The sequence below is a fragment of the Papio anubis genome, chromosome 8 (assembly GCF_008728515.1).
Source record: "Papio anubis isolate 15944 chromosome 8, Panubis1.0, whole genome shotgun sequence".
In the NCBI taxonomy this organism is placed as follows: domain Eukaryota; kingdom Metazoa; phylum Chordata; class Mammalia; order Primates; family Cercopithecidae; genus Papio; species Papio anubis.
Window position 1 is genome coordinate 65,983,141 of NC_044983.1, and position 17,443 is coordinate 66,000,583.

At 37.5% G+C, this 17,443-nt stretch overlaps 1 protein-coding gene and 1 non-coding gene across 14 annotated transcripts in view; both read right to left on the minus strand.

Annotated features, from left to right (window-relative positions):
- Positions 1 to 17,443, minus strand: part of NCOA2 (nuclear receptor coactivator 2) — a 296,372-nt gene that overhangs the window by 202,594 nt on the left and 76,335 nt on the right. The window lies entirely within an intron of this gene.
- LOC116268804 lies at positions 6,711 to 6,817 on the minus strand. The gene has a single exon (XR_004175954.1). It is a non-coding gene; the product is annotated as a U6 spliceosomal RNA (small nuclear RNA).

Genomic DNA, 17,443 nt, shown 5'->3' on the forward strand with positions numbered 1-17,443 from the left:
GCGAGACTCCGTCTCAAAAAAAAAAAAAAAAGCAACTGCCTTGTCCACAAATAAATGAGTAAGTCATATTTTAAAATAAAGTAGAGAATGCCACAAAGACTTATAAAGGCATTATAATATGTTTCACCAACCTATATTATCCTATTTCTATCTATGGAGTAAAATTATATAAAGTGACCTCTCTGCAAGTGAGTTTAGACTCCAAATGCTAGATTAAGGAATAAAGTCTAAACTACTTACAAACCACTTACAAAAACAATAACAAACAGCATAATTCTGGAAGGTCACATTAAAAAAAAACTACCACCTCCAATGCCTAAATTCCATGTTGTAATAAGCCTGTATGATGGATATAACAAGAAACTTACACTCTGCAGATTGTTAAACTAGAACAAAATCCCTGAAACACTGAAAAGTGAGGGTTTTGAAATGGTTTTTAAATATGAAACCAAGCAGCATTTATTTCCTAAATGTAAAATATAATTTAAAAAGTAATGAAAAAGGCCAGGCATGGTGGCTCACGCCTGTAATCCCAGCACTTTGGGAGGCCGAGGCGGGAGGATCATGAGGTCAGGAGATCGAGACCATCCTGGCTAACATGGTGAAACCCTGTCTCTACTAAAATACTAAAAAATTAGCCGGGTGTGGTGGTGGGCACCTGTAGTCCCAGCTACTCGGGAGGCTGAGGCAGGAGAATGGTGTGAACCCGGGAGGCGGAGCTTGCAGTGAGCTGAGATCGCGCCACTGCACTCCAGCCTGGGCGACAGAGTGAGACTCTGTCTCAACAAACAACAACAAAAGGGTAATGAAAAAGATTCATATTTAAGCATTCCACAATTGTTTTTCAGCAACTGCTATGCTTTTCTTGAATATTAAAACCTTATTACTGTATGTGTGAACAAGACTGTTGTCTTTCTCAGTTATATAATGACTTGAGAATTGAACCATGTCTCCTAAGGCCTACAACAGAAACGCAAGTGTACTATGCAATCAATGCTTTCTAGTAGACATTTCATTCAACGTATTCATTTTATCTAGCAGGAAGGCTGAAATGATAAACGCTGATGTGGGTTGACACCACTCACTCCTACATATCTGAGCCTTTTCATTTATTTGAGTGTCCTAAATCTCCAACATGTTCAATAAAATACTGGAAGGTAAAGAAGTTTTGGCGAGCTAAGGAAGGCAATGCATTGTGCCTCACAATCATTTTTTGACTACGTCTTACAGAAATCAGGTACGATATTTGACACTGATTATAAAGGGTTGATCATCTAGCTTGTTGATGATACTGATGATACAAAAGTCATAATTCTATGTTTGATTTCTTCCTCTTTCAGCTGTCTTTTTGGGCATTCAACACCTCTAAGAAAAAGAAAGAAGTGAGAAAATGAGGTAAAATTCCAACCTATGACATTTCATTTCCAGCAAAGGCACTTAAAAAACAAAACAAACAGAATAACCTCTTAGAGACCCAAAAGAAAATACATTAAAACACTATAAGTGGTTGTGTATGGATGATGCCATTATGGGTAGATTCTTTCATGTCCACACCTTCTAAATTATAACCATATTATTAATACTTATATTCTATACCAAAACAATAAAAGCATTATTGGGAAAGTAAGTTAAATCTAATGATTCCAAACATTTTAACTATCCTGACCTTATACTACACAAGACAAAGGGGAAGTCGCCTATAAAACTTGACACTATAAACAAATACAAAAATATATCTTGCTTATTCTTTTCTTCACTATCTGTGTAAACAAAGGGAAAAGGAATAAAGGAAAAGAAAGCCAAGAGGACACACTCACAAACCAAAACCACAAGAAAAATAATCTAAAACCAGACTGCAGGAGGCAGGAGGAAGGTACCATTCTCTACCTAAGAAGTGATTTTGCAACACTAATAGCAAACCCACATTCCTGCTACAAGCCTCATCCACAGCCTAATGCTTTCAAACAGGCCACACAGCTGGCGGCCCTGAAAACCCTCCAGAGAGGAACGAAGATAGAGAAATCAGGAGGGCTCAGGACTGAATTGAGCCCTAATCTGATTCCGATGAAACACTGCCCTGCTGGGGTATAATATTATGGTAAGCAGAAACTGAGTTAAATATATGACTGGAACTTCTAAAGAAAATTCCTAAAGGAACATTGCTTTGAATGTGAGCCTCCTCTGTTAATGACGAAACAGCTGAGGTATTGCAGTACATGCTTTCTAGGGAGAGTCATCCGCGCAACGCATAAGGTAAGGAGAATGCAGCATCACCTTCAGAAACAATACAGAGGGTAGGCCTAGATGCAAAATCTGCTCTCGGTAAATAAACTCTGTTTGTGTGAACACTAAGAGTCTAGTTTCCTCTTGAGTCAAAGCACCATATGGCTGAAAGCAAAGTCTTACTAGATTTGGAGACTGAACTTGGTTTATGAGGGCTCAAGCGTGTTCAGTGAGCTATTTTAAAGGCACCATGTTTTTACCAACTCCTGGGGTGTCCCCTATGATAGTACCTCAACCAACTCCAAGAAGCCAGACACCTTCCTAAACAAATGCCAAACACTTCATTTCAATCCCCATAGAACTCTCTAAAACAGCACTCTGGTTTTGTTTCCAGATCATTCAAGAAATTACTCATTCAGATCCAGCAATCCCACTTCTGGGTATTGTTAAACAAAAATTATGGGAGGCCATTGTTTTGGACTGAGCTCCTACACTAGGTCCCAACAGAACAGACCAAACCAAACTGGAATTACTCATGCTACGCCACATAATCAAACTGAAACTTTAAGGAAGGAGACAGATGCCAAAACAGATCAGTTTGTTTCCGAAAATGGGAGATTACAGTGTTCCTGAGCCAGTGTAATAAGGAAGTCCCCTCTGCTTTAACCCTTACCAAAAAGTAACCTGATGTTAAATAAAATAAAAGCCAATCAAGTCTATAACCAAATTTTTTGTAAGTTTGTCTTTTAATAGTTCTGGTGCCCAACAGTGGGACCTGGAAAACACTGCTGATGACGCCTGAGACCCCGTGGGGAATGCAGGAGAGGTGCTGCCCATCTCTTTTATAAGTCCCCTGTCTTCCTCATACTGTTCCTCACAGTTCAGACTCTGATCTCTGCGTGGAGCCCCTGGATAGTTTTGACTTTTGAACCCAGGGTTAGTTTGTGCTGTAAGAGAGCATATGAACTCCTGGGGTCTGCAGTGGCTAGCAAGAGTTGCAGTTTTAAAGGCAATTGACCGTGGTTGCAATGAGTGGCTATTATTGTAGAGGGTGTGATCTCCAGCTTTCAGAATTCACAGAAATTTGGATTCTATCGTCTTTGTTTCTTTTTCTTGTGTGCTTTGGTAGGGGGAAATCACTGGCTAGTTAGTCAAGGGGATCCCAGTGCCAAAAGTCACAACTTGACTGGTGGACCCGGTTCAAGCACTTAAGAGCTGTTAGATTAACCGCATGTGAAAAGATAAGACTGTCCTCAGAGGATAAACTGGCCACAAAACACAGCAGTGCCACCACCTTCAGGAAGTATCTGCACAAAAAGGCACACCGAAAGCATTGCACAACCCAACACTGTGGCATTTCCCTCTTACGCTTTTACCTCAGATTTGAGAGATCCAACATTCAAGATAAAAAATAGGATCCTTAATTTCTAAAGAACTTTATACTCCACGTTCTGCATAAACCTGTCTTTTATATGAGTAAGTGTTAGGTCCCAGAAGCTAGAAAATACTGATAAAAATGGCAAAATCACAACAAAGATAATTTAGAATTACAATGGCCATTACATGGAGCATTTCAGATGAACAGCATTGCACTTTAAGAAGTCCATTTAAAAATAAGGAGTCCTAATTTAGGCCAACCCAAGGGCATCTATTGGTATGCAGAAGCTTCTAAAAAGATTTCAGGCCAACACAGTGGCTCATACCTGTAATCTAAACACTTTGGGAGGCCAAGGCAGGAGGATTGCTTGAGGCCAGGAATTTGAGGCTGCAGTGAGCTATGATCATGTCACTGTATTCCAGCCTGGGTGACAGAGTGAGACCCTATCTCTTTAAAAAAAAAAAAAAAAAAAAAATTAAGTTTTCAAAAAATTGTTTATTGCCACTTTAAAAACACTTTACAAAAGGCAAATGAAACAGTTAAAACTAGTTGACAAAAAAATTCAAGTTGCCAGCCATTTCACTTAGTTACTACCCCACTACAAAACCAAAGGAACATTGGGTAAGTGTTATAAAAGTTAGGCACTCAGGTCAAGCCAGTTTGCTTCTTTTTCAGAGTTTTCCATGCTAAGTCCAGTTATAATGCTTAATCAGCCCTATTTGTTAATGTGCTCCACCTTGAACTCAATAATCCAGTGAAGAAACAGAAGCTAAACTGAAAAGCCACCTAACAAAATTTGTTTCCAAAATACGCCTTTCTAGCATTCAGGCGGTTATTCTGAAAAGGCTTCTCAATGTTCTCCTGGGCTCACCTGTGAGTACACAGATGTAAAATTGTGTTGTGTATTCTGCAGTGAATTCCTATGGCTTTTTGTGTAAAATTCTGTGTAAAATTTTGTGTAAAATTCTGCAGTGAATTCCTATGGCTTTTTGTGGCCTCAGCATACCTTTCGAATCCTCCTCTGTGGCTCCCGAACTGACACACCTGGATCTAATTCTCCTCCTGCTCAGTGCTCTTAAAAAGTGGCTGGTCAGGCATGGTGGCTCATGCCTGTAATCCCAGCACTTTGAGAGGCGAGGAGGGCAGATCGCTTAAGCCCAGGAGTTTGAGGTGAGCCTGGGCAACTCTGGAAAATCCCGTCTCTACAAAAAATATAAAAAAAATCAGCTGGGCATAGTGGCACCTGCCTGTAGTCCCAGCTACTCGGGAGGCTGAAGTGGGAGGATCATTTGAGTCCAGAAGGTCAAGGCTGCCGTGAGCCGTAATCACCACTGCCTTCCAGCCTGGGTGACAGAGTGAGATCCTGTTTCAAAAGAAAAAAAAAATGGGCTATCTCAATAGGCCCATCAGGGCAGGACTATAGTATATAGCCACTACCCAGGCAGAAATCTCAAGACCAAGTCATAGGAAAATACACTGAATCCAGTTTTAGCAGAAGTGGATGTTCTGTCCACCCAGATGAGCTCTGGAGATATTCAGACCTAAATTTTAGTCCACAGTCTCTATACCACTGACATCTGACAAAAGACAACATGGCCTAAGCTCTTTCTTGAAAAAAACTTCCATTTTTTCCCCAGTGCCTTTGAGAGGTAAACTTTCCACCTTAAGATTCATGCCTTACAAATTTAGGGTTGCCTAGCTAACAACTGACTAGAGCAATGAAACAGGAAAGATGGATAATCTGAAACAGGGAGAGAAATTATTGGGAAACTGGCATCTGTACATCTGTGTATGTCTATTATGTATGTTATGTACCTTGGATGATGTTTCTGAAATTTATAAAGAGCTCTATTTAGGCCAGGCATGGTGGCTAACACCTGTAATCCCAATGCTTTAGGAGGCTGAGATGGGCAGGTTGCTTAAGCCCAGGGGTTTGACACCAGCCTGAGCAACATGGTGAAACCCTGACTCTACAAAAAATACAAAAATTTGCCAGGCGTGGTGGTATAGGACTATGGTCCCAGCTACTTGGGAGGCTGAGGTGGGAGGATCACCTGAGCCTGGTAGGTGGAGGTTACAGTGAGCCATGATGACACCACTGCACATTAGTATAGGCAACAGAGACCCTGTCTCAAATAAATAAATAAATAAATAATTTAGCTGGCTTTTAAAAAGTGATGCTTAAATAAATATTCTCTCAGAAAACAGAAACTAACTCTAATGTCTTTTACTTCAGGTGATCTGAGATAATCTTTGGTAAATAAAGCTAGTTTTAAAATTATTTTTAAAATAAAAAAAAATCAGAATTGCTAGCACCAATTATAATGCAAGCATACTTTCTTTAAACCTAGTTTGACTAGTCAAACAGGCTTATCTCCTAGATATTTAAGATCTTAAAACTATAAAATCCAACCTTATTGCCGAATACACATGAAAATAAATTGCTTGATACATGTCAGACGTGGAAGTAAAAGGGAGAGGGAAAAACCAAGTTTAAGTTTTTTATTTCTTTGCTTTTGTGATATTTTTGATAACTGTCTGATTTGTCAAAAAATAAGAAGATGGGTAGCCTTGTTTTCCATGAGCAATTCAAATATAACTATTAAGAATGAATACATTAGGTGAATGTGAATAGGATGTTTATAAATTAACTTTTCAAAATTTAAAAATTCCTTTTCAGTAATGTGGAATCTTAAAGTAATAGATATTCGTGAAATGTCTGCCTCATTTCTATGTAAATTAAAATGCTGAAACATTAATTGATGAATACAAGTTTAAAGTATATGTATTTCAACATCTTGTTTTTATATGGAAGCTATATATTTGAGTCTGTTAAAAAAAAACTGCATTATGAGAAAACGTGTTCTAAAAATTTTGAAACAATGCTCATCTACAAAATACAGATACAAAACAGCTCAAATTGCTTATTACTACCTCAGTTTTCTCTATAAATTAAGATCACTAAGTTAAAAACTCTATGATAATTAAAACTAGAAATAAGAGAAAAAACTATGCAAGGATAGGAATGTGGTTTTTTGGTAAGTCAGGCTTACATGAAAGTTATGTTTTTATTTTTATTTTATTTTATTTTTTAATTTTTTTTTTAAATAAAAATATGGAACGCTTCACGAATTTGCGTGTCATCCTTGTGCAGGGGCCATGCTACTCTTCTCTGTATCGTTCCAATTTTAGTATATGTGCTGCCGAAGCGAGCACGAAAGTTATGTTTTTATTAAGAGAAAAAGACTAATTTTTGTCCTAGAGTGACTGGTTGTTCCAATATGAGTAAAAAGCATAGGATATAAGAAGGGCTGTAGAAGCCGGGCGCGGTGGCTCACGCCTATAATCCCAGCACTTTGGGAGGCCGAGGCGGGCCTATCACGAGGTCAGGAGATCGAGACCATCTGGCCAACACGGTGAAACCCCGTCTCTACTAAAAAATAATAATAATAATAATAACAATAATAATACAAAAAATTATAGCTGGGCGTGGTGGCTTGCGCCTATAGTCCCAGCTACTCGGGAGGCTAAGGCAGGAGAATGGCGTGAAACCGGGATGTGGAGCTTGCAGTGAGCAGAGATCGCGCCACTGCACTCCACCCTGGGCAACAGAGCGAGCCTCTGTCTCAAAAAAGAAAAAAAGAAAAAACAGGCTGTAGAAGGTTTGTGAAAAATGAAACTTGCAAAAGAAATTTTACTTGTAATCAAACTGGCTAAAATTGGAAGGAAATTAAAAGTTTTTCTAAAAACTGAGCATTAATATCAAAGTACACTAACACAAAACAGGTAATCTGATACTCTGTTAAAACAAGGTTTTCTTGGAGGAGTGCTCTTAATAAAAAATAATGAAAGGTTTTTATCTTTTAGGTAACCAGTCTAGAAAACAAGGATTCTGTGTTTTATCAATATGATTCCCTGTGCTTCATGTTGTCTTTAGTTAAGTGTTGCGAGTCATCTCTATTAAAGAACTAAGGTTTTATCTACAAATATATAACTTTCAGTATTTGCCTTTTGAAATCCTTTTATCATCACACTGATTAAATGAATGACTACTATTTCACAGTGACCTGTGATCCTATTTTGATCAAGTGTTTTAAGCCTTTGATAATTTCAACAAGCTTCCCAAAATCAAATTCTAAATTAACTTTCTGAGTTCCAAATTAACTTTGGGATTTTCTTCTAGGCCCCTGGAAAGGAAAGGCTCAATGGGCTTTTTATTGTTTTGTATTTTGAGATCTATTGTACAGCATGGAAAGTATAGTTAACAATAGTGTATTATACACATCAAAATTCTTAAATTTCAAATGCTCTCACCACAAAAACAAAGTTTTCAAAATGAGGGATATGTTAATTAGCTTGATTTAATTATTCCACACTATACTCATAAAATATAACATCACTTTGTTTTTTTTCTTTTGTTTTTTTGTAGAGACAGGGTTTCACCATGTTGCCCAGGCTAATCTTGAATCCCTGAGCTCCAGCACTCCACCCGCCTCAGCCTCCCAAAGTGCTGGGATTACAGGCATAAGCCACCATGCCCAGCCAATATTCATAAAATATAACATCACTCTGTAACCCATAAGTATATAATTATAAATTGCCAATTTACAAAATTAAAATTTCTGAAAAAGAAATTATTTATCCAAAGGAGATATCAGTAAGTACCAGGCAGGCTGTACACATCCATTTTCTTCCTCAGAGAGGAAGCAGACTTACTAAGACACCCTTCGCCAAACGAGAAGCAAAACAACATTGTTTCCTATGAGGTTTGAAATTTCTATTATATCAGAAATGCTTTTTTTCTTCATCAAGAATATATTTTATTTATAAACTTGATTCTTAGGTAATACTTTCCTAACTTTCATAATATACCTTTTTTTTTTCTTTTGGTAAAACAACCAAGTGAATAAAACTAGGCTGGGCGAGGTGGCCTGTAATCCCAGCACTTTGAGAGGCTGAGGCAGGGGGATCACCTGAGGTCAGGAGTTCGAGACCAGCCAGGCCAACATGGTGAAACCTCATCTCTACTAAAAATACAAAAATTATCCAGGCGTGGTAGCAGGGGTCTGTAATCCCAGGTACTTGGGAGGCTGAGGCAGAAGAATTGCTTGAACCCGGGAGGCGGAGGTTGCAGTGAGCCAAAATTATGCCCATTGCACTCCAGCCTGGGTGACAGAGCAAGACTCTGTCTCCAGAAAAGGAAAGAAAAAAAAAAAACAAAACTGTCTACAAACTTCTAGTAAGTTATTTATTTCATCATATAGCACTAAGAAAATCATCATGTTTGCCATTAAAACTAGGTACACTAACAACTTATAGCTCAATATTTTTGGCATGGTTCTTACTGAAATCTGCTACTTTCAACCAAGTCATCATGTCTCTAGAGCTCGGTCAAGACTTAATATATGTTCATTCCTATGATAAATATTTACTGATATTTAAGATAAATAGTTGTGATTGATTGTAATACATATATTCACTACAGAAAACTGTAGATTTCTATATAAGCAAGAACCAATTATTGTATGATTATAAGCAATACCATAAGGGCAATATGAATATTTACTAGTATTATACAAAACAGCTGGCACCAAATATTTGGATTTCAGTACAGTTCCTCCAGTACCGACATCCTTGAGAGGTATTAGGAGGTAAAATTCACCTAAGTTTTAGAACTCAACAAACCATATCTCAAGTATTTACTTCTGCCTTTACCATATGTGTGATTCTGGGCAAGTTAGTTAACCTCCTTTGGCCTTAGTTTCTTCACTTGTAAAATAATAATACAAACCTTGTTAAGTTTTTAACAGAACAATACATTGTATGTAAAGTACCTAGGAAAGGGTCTGACCCATAGTAAGTGCTTGATAATGACAGTGATTACTGTAACCACTGCTGAAGTTGCAGAGATCAACCAATTCATAATGATACAGCCAAAAAAGTCAAATGCTCAGGACCTTCAAAAATATTTCAAAGAATTTGTTATCAGGATATTTTTAGACTTGTACTTCTACAAAGTCCAGATGGTATCTTCTGTCCTACAGAAGTTAGGCTGTGTCATAAGACTCTTCTACCAGGTACTTTCTTGACATCTGTGAGAGGCAAGCAGTTATTTCCCCAGTACTTGAAACACTAGGTCTGCCAACTACTGAGTCAGATTTAACGAATACATAAACTACTCTGGCTATGCTAAACACTTACGGAGCCTGCATCAGATTTTTCAACAACTAGTCAGTGAGTATGTACTGAGTCCATTGAGTATGCAGCTGTGTACTAAAAAGTTGCATTTACATCACTAATCAAACATAATCCCTGCCTGAAAAGAGTACCATCTAGAGGAAACAAACTGAAAGAAATTTAAAAGAAAATGTAGTATGTTTTAGTATAATGGCTAAAGTTGATTTTGCTGTGTTTTAAAAATGAGAAAGAATATAATGGATAACTAGTAGATGAGAGGCAGTTATAAATTACAATTTGGATGTTGAATGTAGAAACAGCAAGAAAGCACACGAACACAGGATGAAACACAGGTAATGCTGACAGTGAAAAGCAAATTTATCTGAGGTAGGAAAAAAATTAGCAAACTTCAGAAAGGTCATCAAGGGTGCTAACAGCCTAATCTGGAAATTCAACAAAAATTTTTAAAAAATTATTATTTGATATATTAAGTCCTTTGCTAATTACTGAGGTGGGGAGATTATTGCCTGGGGATACTTATCACCATAAATGATGTGTAAATCTGACTACAGATTATATGATTATAACATTGTCTCACTCAATAAATATTATCTACCAAACTATCATTAATAACCTTTTTGACACCTGGTATGAGCCTATGTGCTAATTTTCTGGTTTTCTAGGAAAAAAATACAGTTTTTAAAATAAACCCCCCAAAAGATCCAAAATTTAAAGAATAATACGTATACACACACACAACTATCCAATACCATATGGTAGGTTAAGACAGTATTTTCAGGACAATCCTGATCTTCAGTGGGGATGAACATGCTTCCCTGAACAGTTTGGGGTCCCATTTCCCAGACCCACCCCTTCCCCCACCCATTACTGGTCCCACATACCACCTTAACTGGTTCTGCTACTAGTTTTTCTCTCCCTCTGAAAATCTGTCTTAATAAAGGACTTCATTTTTCAAGACTGACATGTATACGCCTAGGATACAAATGCTAGGATAAAATGTACTAAGTAAGCTGGTGATTATTCTACTCCAAATATCTCTATTTTCTCTATCTTATCAATATATGCTATCTAATCCCTAAAGTATATGGAAACATCTTGTCAATCTGTGACCAAAATGCAGTGCAAATTTCATTCATTCATTCTCTAGGTCCTCATGAACTCATCAAGTACCAGGTGCCAGGGGATATAAAAAAGTTGTAATAATATCTTTGTTTTCTTAGTTTAATTTTTGAGACAAGGTCTCGCTCGGTCACTCAGGCTGGAGTGCAGTGGTGTGACCAAAGCTTGCTGCAACCTCAAACTTACGGACTCAAGCAATCCTCCTGTCTCAGCCTCCCAGGTTGCTGGGACTGTAGGCACGTGCCCTGCACCCAGCTAATTTTTAATTTTTTTCTGTAAAGACAGGGTCTCACTATGTTGTCAAGGCTGGTCTCAAACTCCTGCCTCAAGCAATCGTCCCACCTTGGCCTCCCAAAAGCCCAAGAGCCATGGTGCCAAACCCCCCGCCAAAAAAAAACCGTACTCATATAGGATAAACTCCATAGATCAACAACTTCTAAAAGAAAATTAATAACTAATAACCCTTTCTTACTCATTCCAAGAAGATTTTGCTATCCTTGGAACTTGTTCCAAGAGACAAGATATTATGTATTCTGTTTCCAAATGTGGTCTCATATCTGAACCAACTATTTCAAATGCAGTCAGTTCTACCCTTCTCCCTTTAATCATTCACTCCGATCTTTTAAAATTTTCCTTTTTAAGACTATAAAATAAATGTTTACTTTAGAAATTTTGAAAAATAGAAAAAAAGTATAAAAGAGAGGAAGAAATATTCACCACTATCTCTATCCCCCATGAAGTAACTTCTCTTAGTATTTTAGCTAATATTTTTTAGTTTATTTCTTTCAGATGTTTTTACTATCCATATCTTTAAACATAGTAATTTACTACTTAGTTATTTGCTCTTACCATTACTGTTATTGCTATCTTAAGAATATGGCATCATTTACCTAACCATTTCTTTCCTGTTAAACAGTGTTGTTTCCATTGTTTCACTGTTTACAGAAACTGTATGACAGAAATCTTTGAACACACATCTTCATCTGGTTATATAATTATTTCCTAGGCATTCCTTGGTCAAAAGATATGCTCAACTGGTAAGCCTTCTGCTATACAAAGCCAAAGTGATTTTTCAGAAAAGTAGTAACAATTTATACCAAACACTAGTTCCTGAAAACGCTCTTTCAATCACAATCTAATTAACAAAGGGCAGTCTCTCATTCATTCACTGCACTAATTTAATAAGTAGAAAGTAGAAAATAACAACTTTTTTTTAAAAAAACATGGTCTCACTCTGTTGCCCAGGCTGGAGTACATTGGCGTAATCTCAGAACACTGCAGCCTCAACCTCCTCTGGCTCAGGTGATCCTCCTAAGTAGCTGGGACTACAGGTGCACATCACCCCGCTCAGCTAATTTTTGTAAAGATGGGATTGCGCCATGTCACCCAGGCTGGTCTTGAACTCCTGGACTCAAGTAATCTGCCCACTTTGGCCTCCCAAAGTGCTGAGATTACAGGTGTGAGCTACCATGCCTGGCTGAAAAGAACATCTTAACTGCAGTTTTCATTTATACTTTTCATTTAGGAATCCTGTCTATTCTTTACAGAGGCTAAAATGGGATCTAGCTTTCCCCCAGAATCTTTCACATGGGTGGTCCATTTACTTGGTCTGGCATTCTCATCTTTCTGGCCAAAGCTTCATCATCTCTAACCTCATCAACTCACAAATGAAGGCCGTTACCACCAACATTCTAAATAGCTGACTGCTCTCCCTGGGACACACCTACCATTCTAATAGCAGAGGCAGCTCAAATGAGGCCACTGGGAAACTAGCCTGCACTACTCCTCACCTCTTCACAACTGGCAAGACAAGCCAACAACACTGAGTTACGGTTTAATAGGCTTCCACCAAAAGTCCTACAGTTCTTAATCACATAAACATTTTTGTCAATTCTTCCTAGTACCCATGATATGGTTCAATTAATACTATTTTCAAAGTAGTCTAGTACATGTAATATAAACTGTGAGTCTGTGTACATCTATGTATGAAGTATACATCCTCTTAACCTTAATAATTAAGTCACTATACATATAATACATATACATATAAGTGACATATAAGACATACATATAAGTCCATGTATATATGTATATAAAGTAAATATGCTCTTTATTAAGTTCTCTCATATACATGTGAAAGGATACAGGCATTTCACTGTTAGTTCAAAATAGTGACAGCAATAAAATTAATACAAATAAAACTACAGAAAACTAACCTTTCTGCATTTCTCTCTGTCTCACAGACACACACACACATGCACACACACACACAGCTGTAACTCCTAAAATTATACAGAAAACAAAGTAATTTGGAGGACGTGTCTTTCATAAAATATAAAACAAGGGGGGTTCACATGAGGAAAACTGATAGCAAATTTTTAATTTCTTACATGATTTATACATAACAAATCATGGAGATCATTGGTCACTGCTTCCAGTGATCCAGTGTTGAAGATTTTAAGCTTAAAAGCTAGCAAAGTATACTTGACCATTATACAGATTCACTCCTAGACATACTGGTAACTCAATATTCATGATCATCCAGATGCATAAAGAAGAACAGAAAAGATAATGAGATATATTAAATTTTCACTAGTTTTAGCCTTTAAAGTATTGGAAATAGTCTCTAAATTCAACACTAACTTTACAAAATTCAGGAACAGTCTTTAAAAAAATTAAAGGCCTCAGCTACCTTACTGTGGTTCTAATACATAACTTATCTCCTAGCTTCTCTAGAGATCACACTAAGGACAATCAGTAACTTCATTCATTCCTGTCCCAGTAGTCCTTTACCAGCCACTAACCCACTTCACTGTCTTTGCTTAAGCTTTCCTTGCCTAACTTCAAAGTTTTCCATTCATATTCAAGATTAAGTATATTCTTGAAGTTTGCTCAAGGAGATTAATACATTCGGCTTCTGTCATCATTTTCCTTACAACACAGGCACACATGGAAAATCTTGAACAAATCTTCAAATGAGCAACAATCTTGCCTTGTATTCATTTGCATTTTGAATAATGTCATTAAGGAATATATCTGAAACAAGTTAAGCAAAGTGTGCCTGGTAACAACATACTCAACAGAAAGCAAGAATGCAGTATGTATCCTCTCCATATAAATGCATGCCTACATTTAAACATTTGTGAGAAGCCCTGAAATTTCTGCAAAATTCATAATATAATCCATTCAAATACTGTCCAAAGGATACCTCAAAGTTTAGTGAGTACCAAAACTGCTTTAATTGCTTTAACTGATTCTATTTCAAAGATATTTTAAGCAACTCTTAAATCCACCCTCTAAAAGTAAAAAATGGTGGCATAAATCAGAATACTGACAGACAAAATTAATGTAGTTAAAAGTCAACCAGTTAAAGTACCATTACAATCTCACTATATGACTGTCATCACTACTAACCAAAACACTCCTACTAAAACAAAACCAGGAAAAAAACCGACCTGGATTTCCAAAGTGGTTTTTAGTGTTACTAGAGAAAGCAATCACACAGTAGATACGATTAAACACTGATGTAATTAAGAGAGTTTTAAAAAACTGAATATAGATGGAGAGATAGACAGACAGACAGACAGACAGATGGGTTTTTAAAGCTACATTACCTACCAAGAGCTTCCAACAATCTCCACTCCTTTGGGAAGCAGCATTTTAAAGAACCAGCTACATGCATCCCAGAGGCTCAACCCACATTTCCTGATTTCTATGACAAAGATTGTCATTAACCTTACCAAGATCACCAGGAATGAAGTACCAGCGTGGCCACACTTAAATAAACCTTTCATCTACTTTGAGCAAAACAAAAACACTGTAAAACTGGTATGGCAAGTTACACAACTTAGCACTATTATACATTAGTTTCAGATGAGACTGTCTGACTAATCAGTGTACCTGAGACACATACAGAAAAGTTGAAGGCCTGTAAATGGAACTGAACTTGGAAAACCAAGAACTAATCAATTCAAGAACTTTTTAGCAGAATAGCTGACTACGAGATTATGTAAACCATCAAATGAATACAATTCTAAGTCTTATAGATTATATGTACCTGCTATATTTCGATGAAAGAAACCCATTATTTTTCAGCTGTAAAGGTCTTTCCTCAGTTCTTCTACAAGAAAATTTGTATGTTTCTACACAGTAAGTTTGTGACATTCTCAGGTACAATTTTTCTTGTCCTCTCCAGGTCTCCTAAACATCATTCATAAGCTGGATTCTTTGAATAGACATTTACCATCTTAAATTCCTTGAATAAATTTCCTTAAATAAAATTCTAAACTAAACAAGTGGTTTCTGGAATACTGAACTTGTCCTTATCATAGAAGAACTCTATTAATATCAGTGATTAAGCAAGCAATCAAGGCTCACTTCTAAAAACTGATTAAGAGGAAAAAAACTCAGCAAGATTCAAGACCATGTACACACCTATTCATCTCTACACACAGAATATATTTTTCACATTAAATATTTTTTCATGTTAAAAAATAACTTTTCATTTGCATTTCCCTGGTGTCAAACTAGATACCTTACCAGAATAAATAAAACTAAAAAGAAAGAGAAAAAATAAGACAATACCAACAAGTAATGAGGATGCGGAACAACTAGAACTTCTACAACATTGCATGAGAATATAAACTGACACAACCACTTGAAAAACTGTTTGGTAGTACCTAGTACCTACTTAGGCTCAATATACATTATTCTCAAGAGTCAGCAATTTTTTTTTTTCCTTCTTACAGACAGGATCTCACACTCTGTCACCCAAGCTGGAGTGCAGTGGCATGATCATAGCTCACTATAGCCTGAACTCCCGGGCTCAAATAATCCTCCTGCCTCAGTCATCTAAGGAGCTAGGACCACAGATGCACACCACCATGCCTGGCTACTGTTTTTTGGTTTCTTTTTTTGAGACAGGGTCTCACTCTGTTGCCCAGGAGTGCAGTGGTGCTATCACAGCTCACCATAGCCCCCAGTGGGTTCAAGCAATCCTCCCACCTCAGCCTCCTGAGTAGCTGGGACTACAGGCATGAGCCACCACGCCTGGCTTATATTTTGTCTTTTTGTAGAGACGGGGTTTTGCCACGTTGATGGTCTGAAACTCCTGGGCTCAAGCGATCCACCCACCTCAGTCTTCCCAAGTGCTGGGATTACAGGCATGAGCCACCGCGTCTGACCTTTCTTATTTTTTAATTTTTTGTAGAGATGGAGCCTCCCTATTTTCCCCAGGGTGGTCTTGAACTCCCGGCCTCAAGTCATCCTCCCAACTGGACCTCCCAAAATGCTAGCATTACAGGTGTGAGTCCACATGCCTCAGCCAAGACTCAGCAATTTTGATCTTGGGTATACCCAAGAGATGTGAGGGCTCACGTCCACAAAAACACACGTAGGAATGTTCACAGCAGCTTTATTCATAACACCAGAATTGAAAGTGACCAAAATGTTGATGTATTCATCAATAGGATAAATACATTTTAATATATTCATATAATGGAATACTACAAAGCAATGTAAACAAAGGCACTAACGCTATATACTACAACATGCAGAAATCTCATGGATGAAATGCACAGCAGAGGCCTGACACAAAAAAGTACATTCTATATGATTCAACTTTTATGACGTTCAAGAACAGGTAAAACTAATTACGAAGAACAAAGATCTATCTTGTAGGGACCAAGGTCACCATAGGGGTTATCTTTGGGGAAACACTAATGGAAAAGAGCACAGGAGAGGGAACCTTCCGGAGTGATGGAAATATCCTCTGTTTTCATCTGAGTAGTATTTACAAAGGCACATACATATTTATACATATAGAAAAACTCATCTGAGTCATATTCCATCTTACCACTTCTAACTGCCTCACCTCATTATGTTATTTAACCTATCTAAACCTAATTTTTTTTCCAGTACAAGATGGGAATAATGCCTTTGACACAGGATATTAAGCTTATAAAACAATAAATGATGATGATGATAATGATCTGGTTTCTTATTTGCTTCAAATAAGGAACACAGTGGAATAATGTATGAGCTGGGTACGGTGGCTTATGCCTGTAATCCCAACACTTTGGAAGAGATCGCTTGAGGCCAGGAATTCAAGACCGGCACAGGCAACATAGAGAGGCTCCTGTCTCTACAAAAAATAAAAAGGTTAGCCGGGCATGGTGGTATACACCTGTAGTCCCAGCTACTCAGCAGGCTGAGGTGGGAAGATTGCTGGAGCCCAGGAGGTCAAGGCTACAGTAGGCTCCAATCGTGCCACTGTACTACAGACTGAGTGACAGAGTGACACTCTGTCTCAAAAAAACCCCCAAAAACAACAAAAAAAGATGAATGTCAATAGTAAAAACAATAGCTGGCAGTCATAGAAAAAAACCAGATACCAGAAACTAAAATTTGGAAAAGTCTTATGTCAAAGCTCAAAAGTAAACTGCTGAACACTAGTTAACAAAAATTAACGTGCACAATATTTACTGAGTCACGAGAAAAAGACAGGTTATGCTTACACAATCTTAA